This window comes from Falco rusticolus, chromosome 1 (assembly GCF_015220075.1).
Source record: "Falco rusticolus isolate bFalRus1 chromosome 1, bFalRus1.pri, whole genome shotgun sequence".
NCBI lineage: Eukaryota > Metazoa > Chordata > Aves > Falconiformes > Falconidae > Falco > Falco rusticolus.
In genome coordinates this window covers 114,469,599-114,485,687 of record NC_051187.1, presented here as the reverse complement: position 1 = coordinate 114,485,687, position 16,089 = coordinate 114,469,599, and the positions used below count along the sequence as shown (strand labels likewise).

The window sequence follows — 16,089 nt, the reverse complement described above, 5'->3', positions numbered from 1 at the left end:
TCACATTTCACAGCATATTGCACTACCTGGCACAGGCAGAAAGGAAGTCTAGCAATGATTTTCATGCTATACAAAAGAGAGATAGTTTCCTTCCTCAAACCCACTGGTAGTTTAAACCACATTTCAAGTCAGTCGAAAGATTTTTAACCTTCAGACCACAGCTGAACATAATTTCAACTTAAATAATACAAGTTTTTTACACAATTAAAGATAATTTTGTAACTCTAAGGCCACATTATGAGCATGAAGTATCCTTAAAAACACCAGCCAATGTGAATGTAAGTTAGATAATTTATAAGCAAGCAATTTTAGAAATACATTTTTTACCAGCTGATGCAGAACGTTTAGCCTCTGTACTTCAGTCAGCATAAACAGCGCAAATACAGTACTTTCCTGTATACTAGCACAGTGCCACAACTTTTGGGTTGCATGTATTTAGACTGATAGGAACATCTACCTAGAAGGCTTTAACTGCACAAAGTTTATTTTCTTTTTTTGTTTTACTTTTACAGATCTAAAAAAAAATAATCCCACATCGGCTTAGAATATTAACCTCAACATGAGTTAGTTTCTAGAAAAGAGGCAAAACCTTCCTTTATGAGAGTAAGCTCCGGTTCCCCACTTAGGTAAATTACTTGTAAAGGAATAGCTGGTGTTGCAGCCAATGTTGTGACTCTCCCTAATTTAAAAATTCGAACTCCTTTATCAAATCTGAAGCTTTACCAGATGACCACAAGAGGACATCATTGCTCCATGAGAAGGGTTTCATGCAGTCTAGTGAGAAAAACACCGGTGTCTTCTCAAGTGTATTGGATTTACTCAATTATTTACGTGAGTTAAAGGACTAAACATAAAACTGGCACAACTGAGTGTTTTCTTTTTTTAAATGAAAAAGGGAAAATAAAGTTTCTGCAATAAATTCAAAGCGATTCCTTAAAATATGTATATTTCTCTTTAATAAATCTTTTCTCACTTGCATTAAATTTCTTTCTTTATTGAATCTTTCTGCACGCTCATAGTTCAACTTTAACACAAGGATCAAGGAAGGGGATATTATTTGGGACATTTTTCTTGCTAGGAGAAACAGCTACTTATCAGTCCAAAAGAATGGATGGTAAAAATCACAGCTCCCTTCCTTCCTTAAGAGATCTTCTGACATTCTACAATCAACCCTGTCCCTTGTCCCATTCTCAATTTTAAAACCCAGCTGAAACATTACAGAAATGCTTCTTGTCTGATACAAGGCTGTCTCACTAGCATAAGGAGGCAGAAAAGTTTGAAAACTTTTATACTGGAAACCTTCAGAGGTTCTTTTACCCTGATTACATCTAAAGCTTGCCAATTTCTTTCCACATAACCTCTTGATAGTCACAGACCTTCTTAACCATGCTTGCACCTAAAAATTCTTATCTAAGAACCCATCTCATTTCCTGACAGGAACTTCACCTATCTCATGTATTTACAGGAGTTTCCTTTTGTCTTGTCCTGGCAAATGCAATCGTACCATATTTAGGTCAATTCAGAGTACCATTCAAATAAGATCATCATCTTATCTTGGCCCTCCCCCCACACGCACTTTCTTTATATTCCTTCACTAGCTCTTCCTTCCTGGTCACACCAGAATTTTCCTACCAATTTCACGTCGAGGGGCACCACAATCTCTCTGGGTTTGCCACTGCTGCATCCTCATCTACCTTACCACTCCTCTGCCCATGCTGCCAGCCTCTGCTGCCCACTGAATTTCCAAAAAGCGCTGCCACACTTTCTTCCACCTGCTTCACTCAGAAGAGCAAATCACTTTTCCATCAAAAGCCTCCTTAAAACTAATGTCAATTATTTACGTGGCAAAATATCAAACCCAATGCAGTCAGGCAACCAATTTGCTTTGATTGTTGCCAATTCTCCTTACCTCAGTCTTTCCCAGTCTTTCACATAAGCTCATTTGTATCCACCTTTAGGGTCCTTGAAGAGGAACCCTTTTCTGTATTTTTATGATCCTTTATGCAATATTGTCCCACTGCATTCTAAGGGCTTCCATGCAATGAAATCAAATAAGCACAGATTACGGGTGTAAATTACGAAGGAAATGGTTTGCATAACTTATTTAATGTGGAGACATGGTCAGTCTGGGAATGGGTTTGAACATCAGCAAATTCCATCTGGTTCCAAGCAACACAGTGAAGAGTTAAGTATTGTCTTGACTACTGCCTGCCTTCATTTGGGACCTGTATGACTCCAGAGCATGTTTCCAAATCCAGTCATGATAGAGACAATGCCAAATTGACTAAAATCAACAGCAAACTACCATTGTTTTTCAGCAGAACTAAGATTTCATCCTCAGCTAGGTAGGCAGTTCAGAATCGCATCAGCACAAAGAAATTGTTGTAGTGGCCATAGTCTCATCTGGTGATATCACCATGGAAACCTCATCACAGATCAAAGCTAACAATCCAGTAGTATTCAATTAGCACCAGTGTCAGGCTACTCTCACAAGCAGCTACGATTTTTTGAAATACTAAAAGCTTGCAAGACAGATGCTGTTAAAGGAAAGAAAGCCAGTTCATTAATTACATGGATATATGACAACATGCAAATTTTCTAGCTATAGAGTATATTTGTCATTGTACTTTAAAACTGTTTTAAAATAAAGAACTCTACAATTTGTATTTATTTCATATTTTATTCATGACTGTCCTCATCTCACTTTTTCTAACTCGCACTGCTGTTAACTAAGATTAGAGAAACAGATTCAAACTGCAAAAGAACTATGTTGGGGAAACAAATGTACTGCTGAAGTATATTCAACTTGCGGTACAGACAAAATGCGTCAGATATTCTGAGTAATTGTATACAACTGATGTGTAAGAAAAGCACAGTATTGTGGCTTGCATTTGAAAGCTGTAATAATACTATCTCTATCAAATAGATCACTTTCTCTGCATGTAGAGAATTGGTTATTTTTTTACACTATATGAATCATAGTCTAATGTTCAACTACTCTGAATACTCTAACTAGATTACTAGTCCTGAAAAAATACATTTTTATGTTACATCAAGAGAAAGGCGATAGAAAAGTACGCTGTCTAAAATTTTCTTATTACAGCTACTTCCTGTAGTGTAACAAAACCAACTCCAGCTGTTTTACATCTCTATGTATTTCCCATGAAATCTGCAACATACTTTACACAGGCAAAGATCAAATATTAGCTTTAATGTCAGATTTCATATCTTCCACCTTCCATCAAATGCACATTATCTGCTAAATCATATTATGCACATGCACAGACATTCTATTAATGCCCAAATATTACAAAAGAATGCTAACTTTCATTACTCTGCTATATCATTTATTTTATAGCCCGACAGATGAATCCAACACGGCTCTGCAATCGCAGTGAATCCAGGCCCTTTTAGGTATTTCAAAGTTCAATATCCCCTGCACATTTCATGAAATAAGGAAAAAATTGGTAACAGAGTTTTCACTCCTTTGTATTCGCAAATCCTATGCAAAACCTTGATTCCTTCTGTGTTCAAGGGACACCCACCCACAATTTCTCTGCTTATGGCTTCATTCCCCCATTTTACCCCAAATATCTCCTACTCAAAGTAAATGCTTTTCTGGTAGCTATATCTAGTAATTCTTTGTCGCATCTTCTATCAGTTTATCTGTTCTGTCTGCTGATTCCCTGCAGATGGCTAGATAAGGAGCCAAAAAGTATAGTGGGATTTACGTCTTAAAGCCACACAAGCTCTCCCTGCACTATCAAGTTTTACAGGCATAACTACACCAGGGAAGGTGGCAATGAATCCCAAGTGACAAGAGAAAGGGGTGCTATAGAGACTACACCACACCCTGATTTAGATAGTGCCAGTTTAAGAATTTGTGTTTCTTCTCCTGCCTTACATTATGCTTCTGTTGCAGGACTTGGCCATTGCAGACATGCCACATGCAGCCATGCTGTACTCTAGCTTGCTACCACATAGCATGGTTTTAGGCTGTTGCTTCTGCTTTCCGGTGTGCCTGCTACATCAGCTACGCGTTACTCAGAAAAATATGACTTCACGAAGCTATTTTAAATGGAGGAGTCTGAATTCCCATCTGTTAGTGCCAAAGATTTAATTCAGTGTGTTTCAAAACAAAGGGAAAAGAAGTCTCCTGCTTTCTTCCTTTCTGTGTGATGACTTTTCCACAGCTGGGATCTTTGCACATTTCCCAGCTTGAGATGACAGCGGACTGCATATCTTGCCTTTTTTTGTCACACAGCTTATGGAAGCATGCAAACACCCAGCATATTCTGGCGACTTCCTTCTCTCCCTCCCTATTCCAGTTTTACTTTGCTGAGTTTTGTTGAACGAGTTATTATTTCAAAGGGAAAAAAAATAATCAATAGAAGATATTCATTAAATTGAATGTCTTGCATAAGAACTGCAATTTTACTTTTTCTCCAGTTTGTAGGAATCATCTCTGAAATCAGCATGAAAGGCATGAAAAATTGCAACAGGAAAGGCAAACACCGCTAGCAGCTGAAAACACAAAGGATTAGATGTGCAGACCAACAATCAACCAGGGATTTACCACTACAACCCTGTAACTATGTGGGCTGAGAGCAGATTGAAGTGCCAGCCTCAGGCTGTGCAACCAATCTTGCCCACTTGTTAGGACCAAGGGCTGGAGCGAGGTTATACTGCCAAGGACCCATGGCCAGAAACAGAAACCAAGATAACTGCCAAGTCCCACAAGCTCAGGACAGAAACCAGGATGTGAGCCAACAGGCATGGCACAGCCACCACAGGCTCCAGCTGCTGCCCAGCCAGGAGGCCTCCGTCGCCTGCCCTGTAAAAGCAGAACCCCGCAGCTGCCAGTCACAGCAGGGGCACCCCTGGAATCGCTCAGGGCTGGCCGAGAGGTTTTGCTCATCAGTCAACTGCCAAAAAGCCTCAGCTAGGGAAAACCTCGCAGCCCTGTCAGTCAGCGATTCAGTAGGCAGCAAGGACATTCCCTTTCTGTCAATAATGAACAAAAGCTTCTGAGGGCTGCTAATGTGTATTAGGCTATGGGAGGTGCTATCTTCTATCAGAGGATGCAAGTAGAAGGTCTGTTTCTGTAAAATTCTCCAAAGGAAAGGCAATAAGAATTGCGTGGCAACCCATTTCCAAGCTGGATAATTGTATTTCATGTTTATCTGCATTTACCTCTGTATCCTTGGAAAACAAGGACGTCTGTAGTATTCCTGCACCGTATTTATTAGCTGCAACTGCTCCACAAGAGATGTAGCTGCACAGCAGAGATAGGGCAGAAAATTCTCTGCAGATGTTATTTGACTAGCTTTCAATAACTGCTTTTATTTTAGCATCTCAGTTCCAGCTCTGTTCTTAGATGGGCTGTGTCACATGGAGTTCTCTCTAAGCCTCTAGTGTAAATTGCTGAATGGCAAGGATAAAGTATTAGCAATAAGAAAATCACTCCAAACTTTACATCAGCTTTACCTCAGATACAAACAATGCCATCTGCCAGCTACCCAAACATTTGGTTGGATGAGATCAGCACCACACTGAAGAGCAACTGTTGAAGCCGAATCCAAGGAAGTCTGAAACAATGGCAGATTGGGTTCTTCAGAATCAATAATATATCATTTCTTTAGCTCTGTTTCAGCACACCCTCCTAGTGCTCTTTTAAGAGATGCAAGGCACAAATATTCACTGAGACACCTTACGCTTGTGCCTACCCAATTAGGAAATGAAAAAAATGACACCATTCTCTAACAAGTACAGCTTCAAAACCTGCATCTTGCTTTCTCGGGGTCAAACTCAGACTCACTCACCAACTTTGTGACACCTGTAGTGAAAAAAATAGCCTTTTAGAAAAGCTCTGAGAAGTTCATAGCAGAGGTCCATTTACCCAGAGCTCAACCTGCTGCAAGCGTAGTGCAGAAGTACCTGGTTGCCCTGGGAGCAGAGGGTGACTTCAGAGCTTCCCATTGTGAAAGCCCTCCATGGGAAAGGATGGAAAGGATGCAGCACACCCCACTGCACTGGGGGACAGCCCAGCTGGCTGCTGTGCTCAGGCCAGCCCACAGCCTGCAAGTGCTGCAGCTCTGCTGGGTGCTCTGCTGATTCTGCACATATCACGATCACTTGTGTTCAAAGACTACTGTATAAACCTTTCAGCCATTCATTTCTTCCGAACTTGACCTCTGTGGGTAGCCTTCAAGTGTCTTAATTCTTGGTATTGTATTAATTCCTGGCATGTCCTTATATTCATCTATGGAACAGCCTACTTGCCTCATTTAACTTCATTTGTGCCACACCATGGGGGGTGGGAGTGATGGCATCCAAGAGATTAAGATGAAATGACAGACTGGCAAGCAGGGGAGGCTGTGACACAAAGGTGCCCTCGAGTCCCAGCGCGAGGCAGAGGTAAGACAAGGCCAGGATGACAGCAGGGGCAGTGGGACGCAGGGGCAGACTGGGCCAGTGTCTCGCTGAAAACACCACTCAGTAGGCCTGTGTGAAAACCCAACCAGATAAAGCATAATGGTAACATATGCTCAGCAAGTGAGCTCTGAAATTCTCTCCCTTGCATTCTCCCAGCACCTTCAGCAAGTATCTGCAGGCTGTCACTCACATTTTACACATACTGTCCTCATTGCCAAGTACCTCCAAACCCCAACCCACCAATGGATGAATGTTACAGTCAATGCCCGATACGGTACAAAGCTAGACAGATCCACCCAGGACCGCTGGAGACACTCGTGGAACTTGAGAGCATCCCACAATAGGGGATATGTGCACGGGACTCTGAACACATCACTTTTGCCTTTCACACAAGTGATGCCATTTTTGTTTTACATTTTTAAGAATCTTAATTAAGGGTCTGTCTTTGATCTTCCTCGAACTTTAAAATACCTGGGAGAAACTGCTGGGGTGCTGAATTTACTTTAGTCCCTGAAACCTCAAGAATAAATTCAGCAAGCTATTTGATAGCCTTGATTAAACCTTTTAGAATGACTGCAGGCTCTGGATGTTATTTATTCATATCCGAGCACAGAAACAGTCACTCATGCATAGAAATCCTCAGTGACTCACAAAATGACGTGCTTGCTTATGCATAGCAATCCTCAGCAACTCACACAGCAGCACACTCCTGCCCAGACATACTTGGTAACATGCACAGTGACAGACTGGCCCAGAGCACTTATTTTAGAAATCCTCACAAGCTCCCACAAGATCCTCCTCTCCCTTGAAGCTAAAACCAAAGCTCCCCAGTGACTCCAGCCCACACCGTCAAACACACTCATCCACCTCCCCCTCCAAGTTGAGCCTTTTCTCACCACTGTGGCATTTCCCTACTGAGGGTTCCCCTAAGGTTGCTAATGCACTTATGAAAGGAAATCTTATTTTCACTACCTTCACATTTTAATATCTTAATGCCAAAGAGCTGCTGTTCTGCTTTTTGGGTTTTATTTTGTTTTGTTTTATATGGAAATTTTACATTAAACAAACATTACATGCCAGTCAAGGGGATGAGATGGCTCAGGGGACCGGTAATGGGCTGTGAAGCTTTTCCTTTCTAGGCCAGTGCTCCAATTCATTCTAGGCTGTTTTAGCTGGATTTAACGTTGGAAAAAAGTGTGCTCATTTAAAAGGTCTGAGCTCTCTGAAACAAATTAGATTTAAAATGAACTGTCCAGTGGCAAAAATACCACTATGCAAATAAACTCCACCAAGCAGCCACTTCAAAAAAACAAATGGAAGTAACATTTTATTTCAGCTGGGTAACAATAAAATGGAAATGCTCTGGAAACATACTGGCTGCCAGGGGCATCCCATCCATCTTCCAGCCCAGATCTGTTACACAACTAGCTTTTGTAGGATGCCTAGAAGGTCTTCAAGCTCAGAGTGGGTCAGACCAAGAGAAGGTGGCAGTGACCAAAAATTATTGCTATCTAACTTCACTCATTATTATGCAAATAGCAAATTCATAGCCTTTTTACCTTTGTAATTATTTTTTGTAAATTATTTTTTTGTAAATTATTGCTATCTAACTTGACTCAGCGTTATGCAAATAGCAAATTCATAGCCTTTTTATATTTGTAGACAAATATTTAACTTCATATAAAATACACAGCCACATCCTGGCAGCAGACTGTCCAGCGACATGACAGCAGCAAGAAATATAATAAATAAACAACTCCCCAAACACCTTGATGATACTTCCAGTGACCCATCAGACATGCACTCAATGGGGAGACTGCACATCTACAATGAGTTTGAGAGAAATCCATCTTGTCAAAAAGAACTAACTAACCTAGTAAAAATTAGCAAAGAAACCAGATGCTGGTCCAGGGTGCTGTTTTCAGAAACTGCTTACTTTTTTCTTGTCCTCCTTTTGGAGTTTTACCTTAAGTACATCAGTGTTGTAGTTTTTCACCAGTGTTTTAAATAATACATAAAAACAATAAAAAAATTGAAAAACTCTTGAATTCCCCCTTACAGTCCATCAAAAAGGCTTTTGCTCTGCTTTTTAACACTGCCACACTTAGAACACTTATTATAAATAGAAAATGTATTTCAAAATACATCAACTGTTTATAAGCTCTAGCTCTGAGTAGGACTGCAGATTCATTACCCCACAATAAATATAAATAAGGAGTTTAGTGAACATCGTGAGCACCTAACTATTTATAGTGACACTTCAATAACTCTAAAGGTACAGGTACTTGAGATGCAATAAATGAAATCTAACAAATAAAATACAAATGAGAATGAATAGAAACTATTGTCAGAATATCAACTAACAGCAGTGGAACATAACCAAATGGGTTTTCTAAATCAATCAGAATACTGAGACTGATGTCCATGCCTAGAAATGGTTCCAAGTCTTAATATTCATAGTGCCATAAGCATATGATTTGACACTCGATTACCTGCTTTTAAACACCTTATTTATAATACAGGTATTACATAATCTACAACATGAAGCTCCATATGTGGTGAATTGCTGCATGATGCTATTATAAACACAGGGTGTAATTCTGTTCTTTACCCACAATGCTTTTCAAAAACATGGTGAGGGCAAGTAAGATGGGAGCTTGTTAAGTTTGTGAAAGAGATGGTAAGGGAGAGCTCTCTGCAGTATCAGGGAAATTGAACTGTCAATGCAAAAATTCTCTCTCAGTCCTCTGAACCAACAGCTAAACCACCCATGTTGTATGCTGTAAAGCAAACAAATCTGTCCTTCAGCTTTCATTAGCTGAATAAATTCAGTATTTAATTCAGCCAGTGCTCAGTACCACTGATATTACTCTCATCTAAATGGAGCTATAATTAGACAGGAAAACCATTCAGTTTGTATTTGCATAAGATTTCTACAACCAGATTCTACTGAACAAGGAAAAGCCATAATTAAAGGAGAAAAATTGCTATCCAGATAAGAAGTGACACAAAAGAGGAACATGTCACACAGCTCGATAACTGAGGAAAAACACAGAACAGCTGAAACGCTAAATTTGTTAGCACAGATATTTCAGAAAAAGACGGCAAATACTCTGCCTCATCTAGGCCATCATCCAACTGCCTTCAAAGTCAACAGGATCCTCCTATTCAAGATCTTTGCAGGGACAGTTGTTAAGCCTGGGAAAAGGTTGCCTGGAGCAGTTGCGCAATCTCCAACCTTGGCAACATTTAAGATTCAGCTAGACAAGGCCCTAGCCAACCTCATTTGATGTGGAAATTTTCAGCAGGAAACTTGGCTAGGTGACCTCCAGAGGTCCCTTTCAATTTAATTCATTGTGTTATTAAAATAATTTCCATTCTAAATTACAAGAGAGTTTCTTGTCATCAATGTATGAGGCTCCAGCACAGCTCTTCCATTACTTAACCACTCTCCCTCTGAACAATTTTTTTCCATATACCAGTCATAATTCCCCTTGCTGCAGCTTGTGACCATTGCCTCTCATGCTTTAACTGTGTACCCTTGAGAAGAGTCTGGCTCTGTCTCTCTATAAATTCCCTCTAGGTCCTTGAATACAGCAATTAGATCTTCACAGTCTTCCCTTCTCCAGATTAAACAACCTCAGCTCTCTTCATACATCACACAACTATAGCCCCTGAACCTTGACACTCTCCTGCTGCTGTTATCTCTCTCGCGCTGTGTGGCCCCAGACTATAAAGTTTCATATCCCTTTGCTCTTGTGCTAGAACAGGCTTTTTGCTCACCTCCCCTTACTTGGCACACTGATGGAAACCCCCCCTACCCCATTCTGACCTTTCATTTTGCCAGATACAGCACATCTTTTTAACCTCCTCCTATGTAACAGGCTTCTGTTTCCTGATCATCCTGGCAACATTTCCTTCTACCTGGCTGTATGAATTCTTTACTTGAACAATGAATTAACAGTATTAACTGGTCCATACTACAGGGGGACTTGTGGGAAGTCTACAGGAACTTCAGCCCCTCTTTTTCCTTCCTCTGCTTTAGCATGCTCCAGCGTAACCCATGTGGTATGGCTACAGCTGTGCAGCCCCATTTTTAGATCTTAGATTTTAGATACAGGTAACTGTACCAACTATTCCAGATAATGTCTTGTGAGACATTTTTGATACCGCGCTCTCTTCCCTAGTCCTACTGGAAACACCATCTTCAGTATACCCTTAGAACTTTACTTTCTTTGGCACAGACAGATGGTAGGCACCCTGGGTAGGTTTCACGGCACCTAGCTTTATGTCAGAAAAAAAGTGATCAGCCTCTCCTGAGAGATGGTTGACCTCCTTCAGGTGCCCATCTCTCCCTGTTGATTAGAGGGAGAGGCCAGACAGCAAGCTCAGACCCACAAGATCATTATTACACAGTTGAAGTGAGGTGAATTTATCTTGTATCCTGTGACCAATTAAAGCATTCACATTTCTCACTCTCCTCTGTCACTTACACCTGACAAGCCTCCAGCACTGAGAGAGAAATTCTCGTCATCAGTCATCCACTGTCTGACCTTGATTTTTTTTTTTTTTAATTTTTTCCATTTCTGTCACACAGGTGCTCCTGCTTATTTCTGTCGGGTACCTCCCTCTTCTTTACACACAAAGCCTCCCAGTGTCACATATGCAGCAAATTTATCACCATGTGCCAGACTTTTGATGAGGTCAGAGGGAACAAGATAATCTACAACATTACAATCTCATAATGGAAAGCCAATACTAATAACTTGCTACTGGCCAACAAGTTATTTTTCCATCACAAATATTTATTGCTTACCCTTTTTGTTAGAAAATGAGTAACTGATTAGTCTTGCACTATCCTCTCACCTCAGCAATCTTAATTAACATATGATAATTAACTTATGATACCACATTAAATATGCCAGAGAAATTCCAGCATTGGCTTTACTGCATGTCTTTCATCTTAAAAAACAAAACAAAAAAGCCCTGACAAACTACCAAGATAAAATGCTATTCAGTTTGTTATTGAAGTCATGGAAGAAATGTGAAAATATACAACTTGAATATCATAGGAAAGATTAATAGATTTTAATAAAGAAGTTAACAGCTGAGTGGGCTCCCTGAATCAGAACTCTAATCACTTAACAGCAAATTCTCTTTTTTCCTTTTATCTTTTATTTTCCTCCCCTTTGATACATTTCACAGTGACCAGACAAAATAAGCATTTAGAAATTTCTTGGGGAATAATTTTCCAGGGGTAAGATTAATGATTGTAAGCATCAGTTACAATAGCAGGGGAAAAGAAAACACACACACACACAAAATCTTTCCAACACCTAATTCAGGAAGGCCTGTTTAAAAATATTATATTTGAACATGCCAATTCAGTAGACATCAGTAAAGATTTTTTGCCTCAAGTTCTTTTCTTTGTTTCTCTTTTCTTTATGTAGCTAAATCAGCAAGGATAAATGTCTGTAGACAAAATTATCTTACATCAAACAAATATTGACATGACTTTTAAGGTCAGTTGTTGCAAGGCCAGGATTGAAAAACAAATTTGATGTATGCTGTTTCAAAGGTCAGTTAGAAAGGTATATGCTGCACCCATTTTACAATGCATCCCCCAGGGAGACAAACATTGAATGCTGCAAGGAGACATTACAGTAACGAAGATAATTACGATAATAGGTAGGTAGGTAGGTAACAAGGGCTTAATTAGATCAGAACCAGCCTATTATTTAGAGAAAAAAAATTTGCAGTGTATTAAATTAAAAGTAAATTACAGCAACTCAGGCCATCATTTATTTCAAGTTGATAGTTCACACATTTCATTGTATCTTTAAATGGACCGAGATATTACAGCAAAAGACAATAAAAATGTGTCATTGTCATCCAGCACAGTCCAGTGTCACTGCATATGAAAGTCCTATCTCTCCCAGAATATTACCATTCTGATAGAGACCGTGCACACCTAATTTCCTGATTTTCCTTTCTGATCTCAATAATTTTCAGTAGTAGAAGTAAGACGCATGAATCCTTTGTTATTGAGTAGTTTAAGGAATAAATAAGTGTCCATCCCCAAAACATGCCCTCACTGGAAAGGAAGAATTTCCATGAGATGAGCAGACAAAGGAGTGAGCAGCACAACTCAGAAGATGCTTAGTGACCACATGAGCTGGTACACCGTACTGCTATGGTACTACTCAGCTTTGTCACTACAAAAAGCAACTCCCACCTTCCTTCAGACAACTGTTCCCAACACTTTTTTTCACTGAATTATTCCCATTTAAAATGCTTGTGAATTTACTGCCTTAAAAACGTGTATTTGACCAGCAGTCAATATGTAATCCATAGTGCTACTGTTCTGCCCTGCCAAGACTCCAAAACATGAACAAAAAATGGAGTGAGGGGTAAAGAGATTGCACAAAATTTCACTATTCTGCAACCTGGACAGCAATTTATTTTGGAGGGATTCTGATTTATTAGCATCCTGTGGCCCTTTGCATAGGTGAAACTAACTTTAGGAGATGTAGAGCAGCGTAGCAGAGGAAAACGGGAGTGAAAAACAATGCATGCTGTAAGGGTATACCTTGAACATGTAAATACCAACAAGGATGGCTGTGCTGTCATTCCATCATTTAGTTTACAAGAGTGATATACACCGCCAGTTCTCTCTACTGTACAACTTTTACTCTGCAGGTTGCACAGCTTAGGGTTAAGACAGTCACCAATATTTGTGCTGTCATGCAAGCTCCTGAATAGACAAGCACCTTTGTCAGGCAATGTAGGAGGCCCTCAAAGAGTCCTGTCCTGTTTCCTCGGCTAGACAGACAGTGGCCATTAAGCAAAAACATGACAGTTCTGATTCTCTGTAAGGTAATATAGAATTATGACAGTTCAGAGACACACACACTGTCCATGGTTTCTATTACAAAGATCACTGAAAACACCTTTAAAAATGGGGGTAACTCTCACTACATTCTGCATATACCTTTGAAACAATAGTCTGCACTAGGTCCCCAGAGAGTAGTCCAGCATTGCTAATAGCTCCAAATTGGCTATTTTCATCTAATTTTTCTTTTTTTATTCACTTGTATTACAGCCCTAGGCCACTTTACCCGTTCTGAAAACAAGGTATTTTACCGTTCATGAGTGAATGACTAACTCCTGCCATCTAGAGGGTGGTTTCTGGAACATAATCGAGGCAGTAAGAGTTTCACAGGATAAAATAAAACAACTGCTTAAAAGCCATGTAAGTGAGATCAAGATAAAAAAAATTAGCATCCACCAGTCTCCTTGGGATTTTTCTAGATTTCCCCCCCTTTTTCACTCATGTGTCTGTTTATGCAAAAACACCCGTTCAAATGAGAGGACAATTGCCACATCTGTGGATACATATAAGTTCTTCCTTTAATAGCTCCATTCATTCATTCATTCATTCATGAAAGTAGATTAGATGACTAGGATAATTACTCTAAAATAGAATAAAACTTCCTGTTTGTATTTTTTCCAATGCTGTATCATTTATTCCCATTGTGTACTTTTCCCAATGCTATATTGTTTATTCTCATTGTGTTCTTGCACTCATGACTAGACAGACTACAATGGTCACAACCAGAATAAAAGAATATTATTATTTAATTAATTAATTAATTAAAGTGAGAATGACACAGAAAGCTCTAAGGTCTCACAAAAGATCATATTTTCTGCTTAGGTTCTTAGTTACACATGGAGCCATGGCTACTGACAATAGTTAAAAATTACTTCTCCACGTGCTTTATTACAAAGGAGAAATGTCCTGTTAAGGCATCATCATGAATTTTTGCCTTAAACAATAACGCTGATTTCTGTGTGTCCCACTAACCTGATGTGAAGATTACATCTTGAAGGTGAAGCATGACAAGCAAACGATTTGTTATGTGAGGTACAACCCTGGCCCCATAAAAGTTAAGAGCGTTCCTGGCAAGATAGCGGTGGCCAGTGAATACCTGCCTCTCTCATTAAGCCAAAATCACATTCCATAACTAGCAACAAGCTTTCAGTAAGAATTCCATGACCCAGTACAATGTGAAGCAATACAACCACCCCACCTGAGTGAAAGGATGATCAAAGCACACAAAGAATAAAACAGTGCCCTAGGACTTACTTATACGGAATATGTATCAAACCTTCCAAGGCAAAAGACTATGAAATACACTAGAATGTAACTGCTCCATGGTCCTTGCACTCATCTTCATTTAAATATCTATACAATACATCATCTAATGTTTTCAACAAAGGGTTTTGTAAGCAATATGCACAAGAGCAATAAATATGCTTGTAGGAAGAACATTTGATATTAAAATGAATCAGACATCCTTACATTTTTATTTGTGCGTATACTATTTATGAAGAGGAATTAAGGGCTCACCATTCACACAAAGAAAAGGGGGCAGCAAGTCTCCACATCTGTCTTCACCTTCAGCGCATACTTCATACCCTTTCACACCTCATCTAGTATCTTTCATGCCTGCCAACCAAACCAAGCTTCAGAGCTCACAGCTCTTACAGAACTCAAGCAAGCATCACTGGGTTACAGACCTCTAGGGTGGCTGAGTGGGAAATGAGCAGAAATTGCTGAGCAGCAGACTGAATTCTCCTGAAAGGCACAGTGATCTGTGACAAAGTATGACTTGCATAACCTCAGGTAGGACACAGATGTGTACAGTTTGGGGTGGTTTTTTATGGTACAGGTATTATTTCCCTTTTTAAGCTGTGTTGTATTTCTACCATTAAGATTAAACAACACTTTATTTTGTAAACTGATGAAGCCACTGATGAAGTATTTCAGGTGCTGACCCTAACCAGTTACAATCACAACTAATTGTTGCAAGCACTATGCCCTAAATTCGGTCTCTGATGAGTGGAAGTTGTGGGGCAATTGCCACAAAAGTAAACAAAATTTGAGGATAGAACCACCATTAACATCCATACAAAAAGCATATTAAAACTTTGCTCAAAGATTTCTCAACCACAGTGAAACCAACAGCATCTTTTAAGCGAGAAGAAAAACCCTGTTAACTAGGACCCTCAAAACAAGACCAAAAGAGGGTTTTTTTCCTGTTTCTCTTCAGAACACAGACATCCATGTGGAGATAACACTTTTGGGTTGTTTGGGTTTTTTTAATCCAAGATGCAAGTGCACCAAATGCAGCGTGCGTTGTAACACCAAGTGCTTCAGTAGTACACAAGACGCAGGTGCCAACTACTCCTGCTATAAGAACGCTGCCTTTGGTAACCATATATTTACCATTTTTTACGGTCTCCTTCCAAATCTTTCCCTGCAGTGTGGAAATCGTGCCCTTTCCTGGTTGCCAACCACTCGAGCTCCAACCCGCAGACACCGCAATTCTGTGAGGAGAAAGTACAGACTTGCTATCCTGGCACTCGTACTGCCCCCTGCCCGCCGTCAGAGAGACCCCGGCCCCCCCGGCTCCCTCAGCGCCCACCTCGCCTTCCTTCCCGTTTCGCCCCTCCAGCCTCCCCTACCCAGCACGCCGGGCCGTGCTGCGAGGCCGGCCCCTCGCCCCGCGGCTGCCCGCCTCCGCGAGGGGAAGGCCGGCCGCTCGCCGGTGACAGGGCCCTGAGGCGGCGGCGCGGCCCCCGCGGCCGCCC

At 40.4% G+C, this 16,089-nt stretch overlaps 1 long non-coding RNA gene across 1 annotated transcript; it reads right to left on the bottom strand.

Moving 5' to 3' along the window:
- Positions 1–2,087: 2,087 nt before the first annotated feature.
- On the bottom strand, positions 2,088–16,054 carry LOC119152214. Its single transcript, XR_005105715.1, has 3 exons — positions 15,924–16,054; positions 15,725–15,849; positions 2,088–6,504 (listed from the first exon to the last, which is right to left on the bottom strand). It is a non-coding gene; the product is annotated as an uncharacterized LOC119152214 (long non-coding RNA).
- Positions 16,055–16,089: the final 35 nt, after the last annotated feature.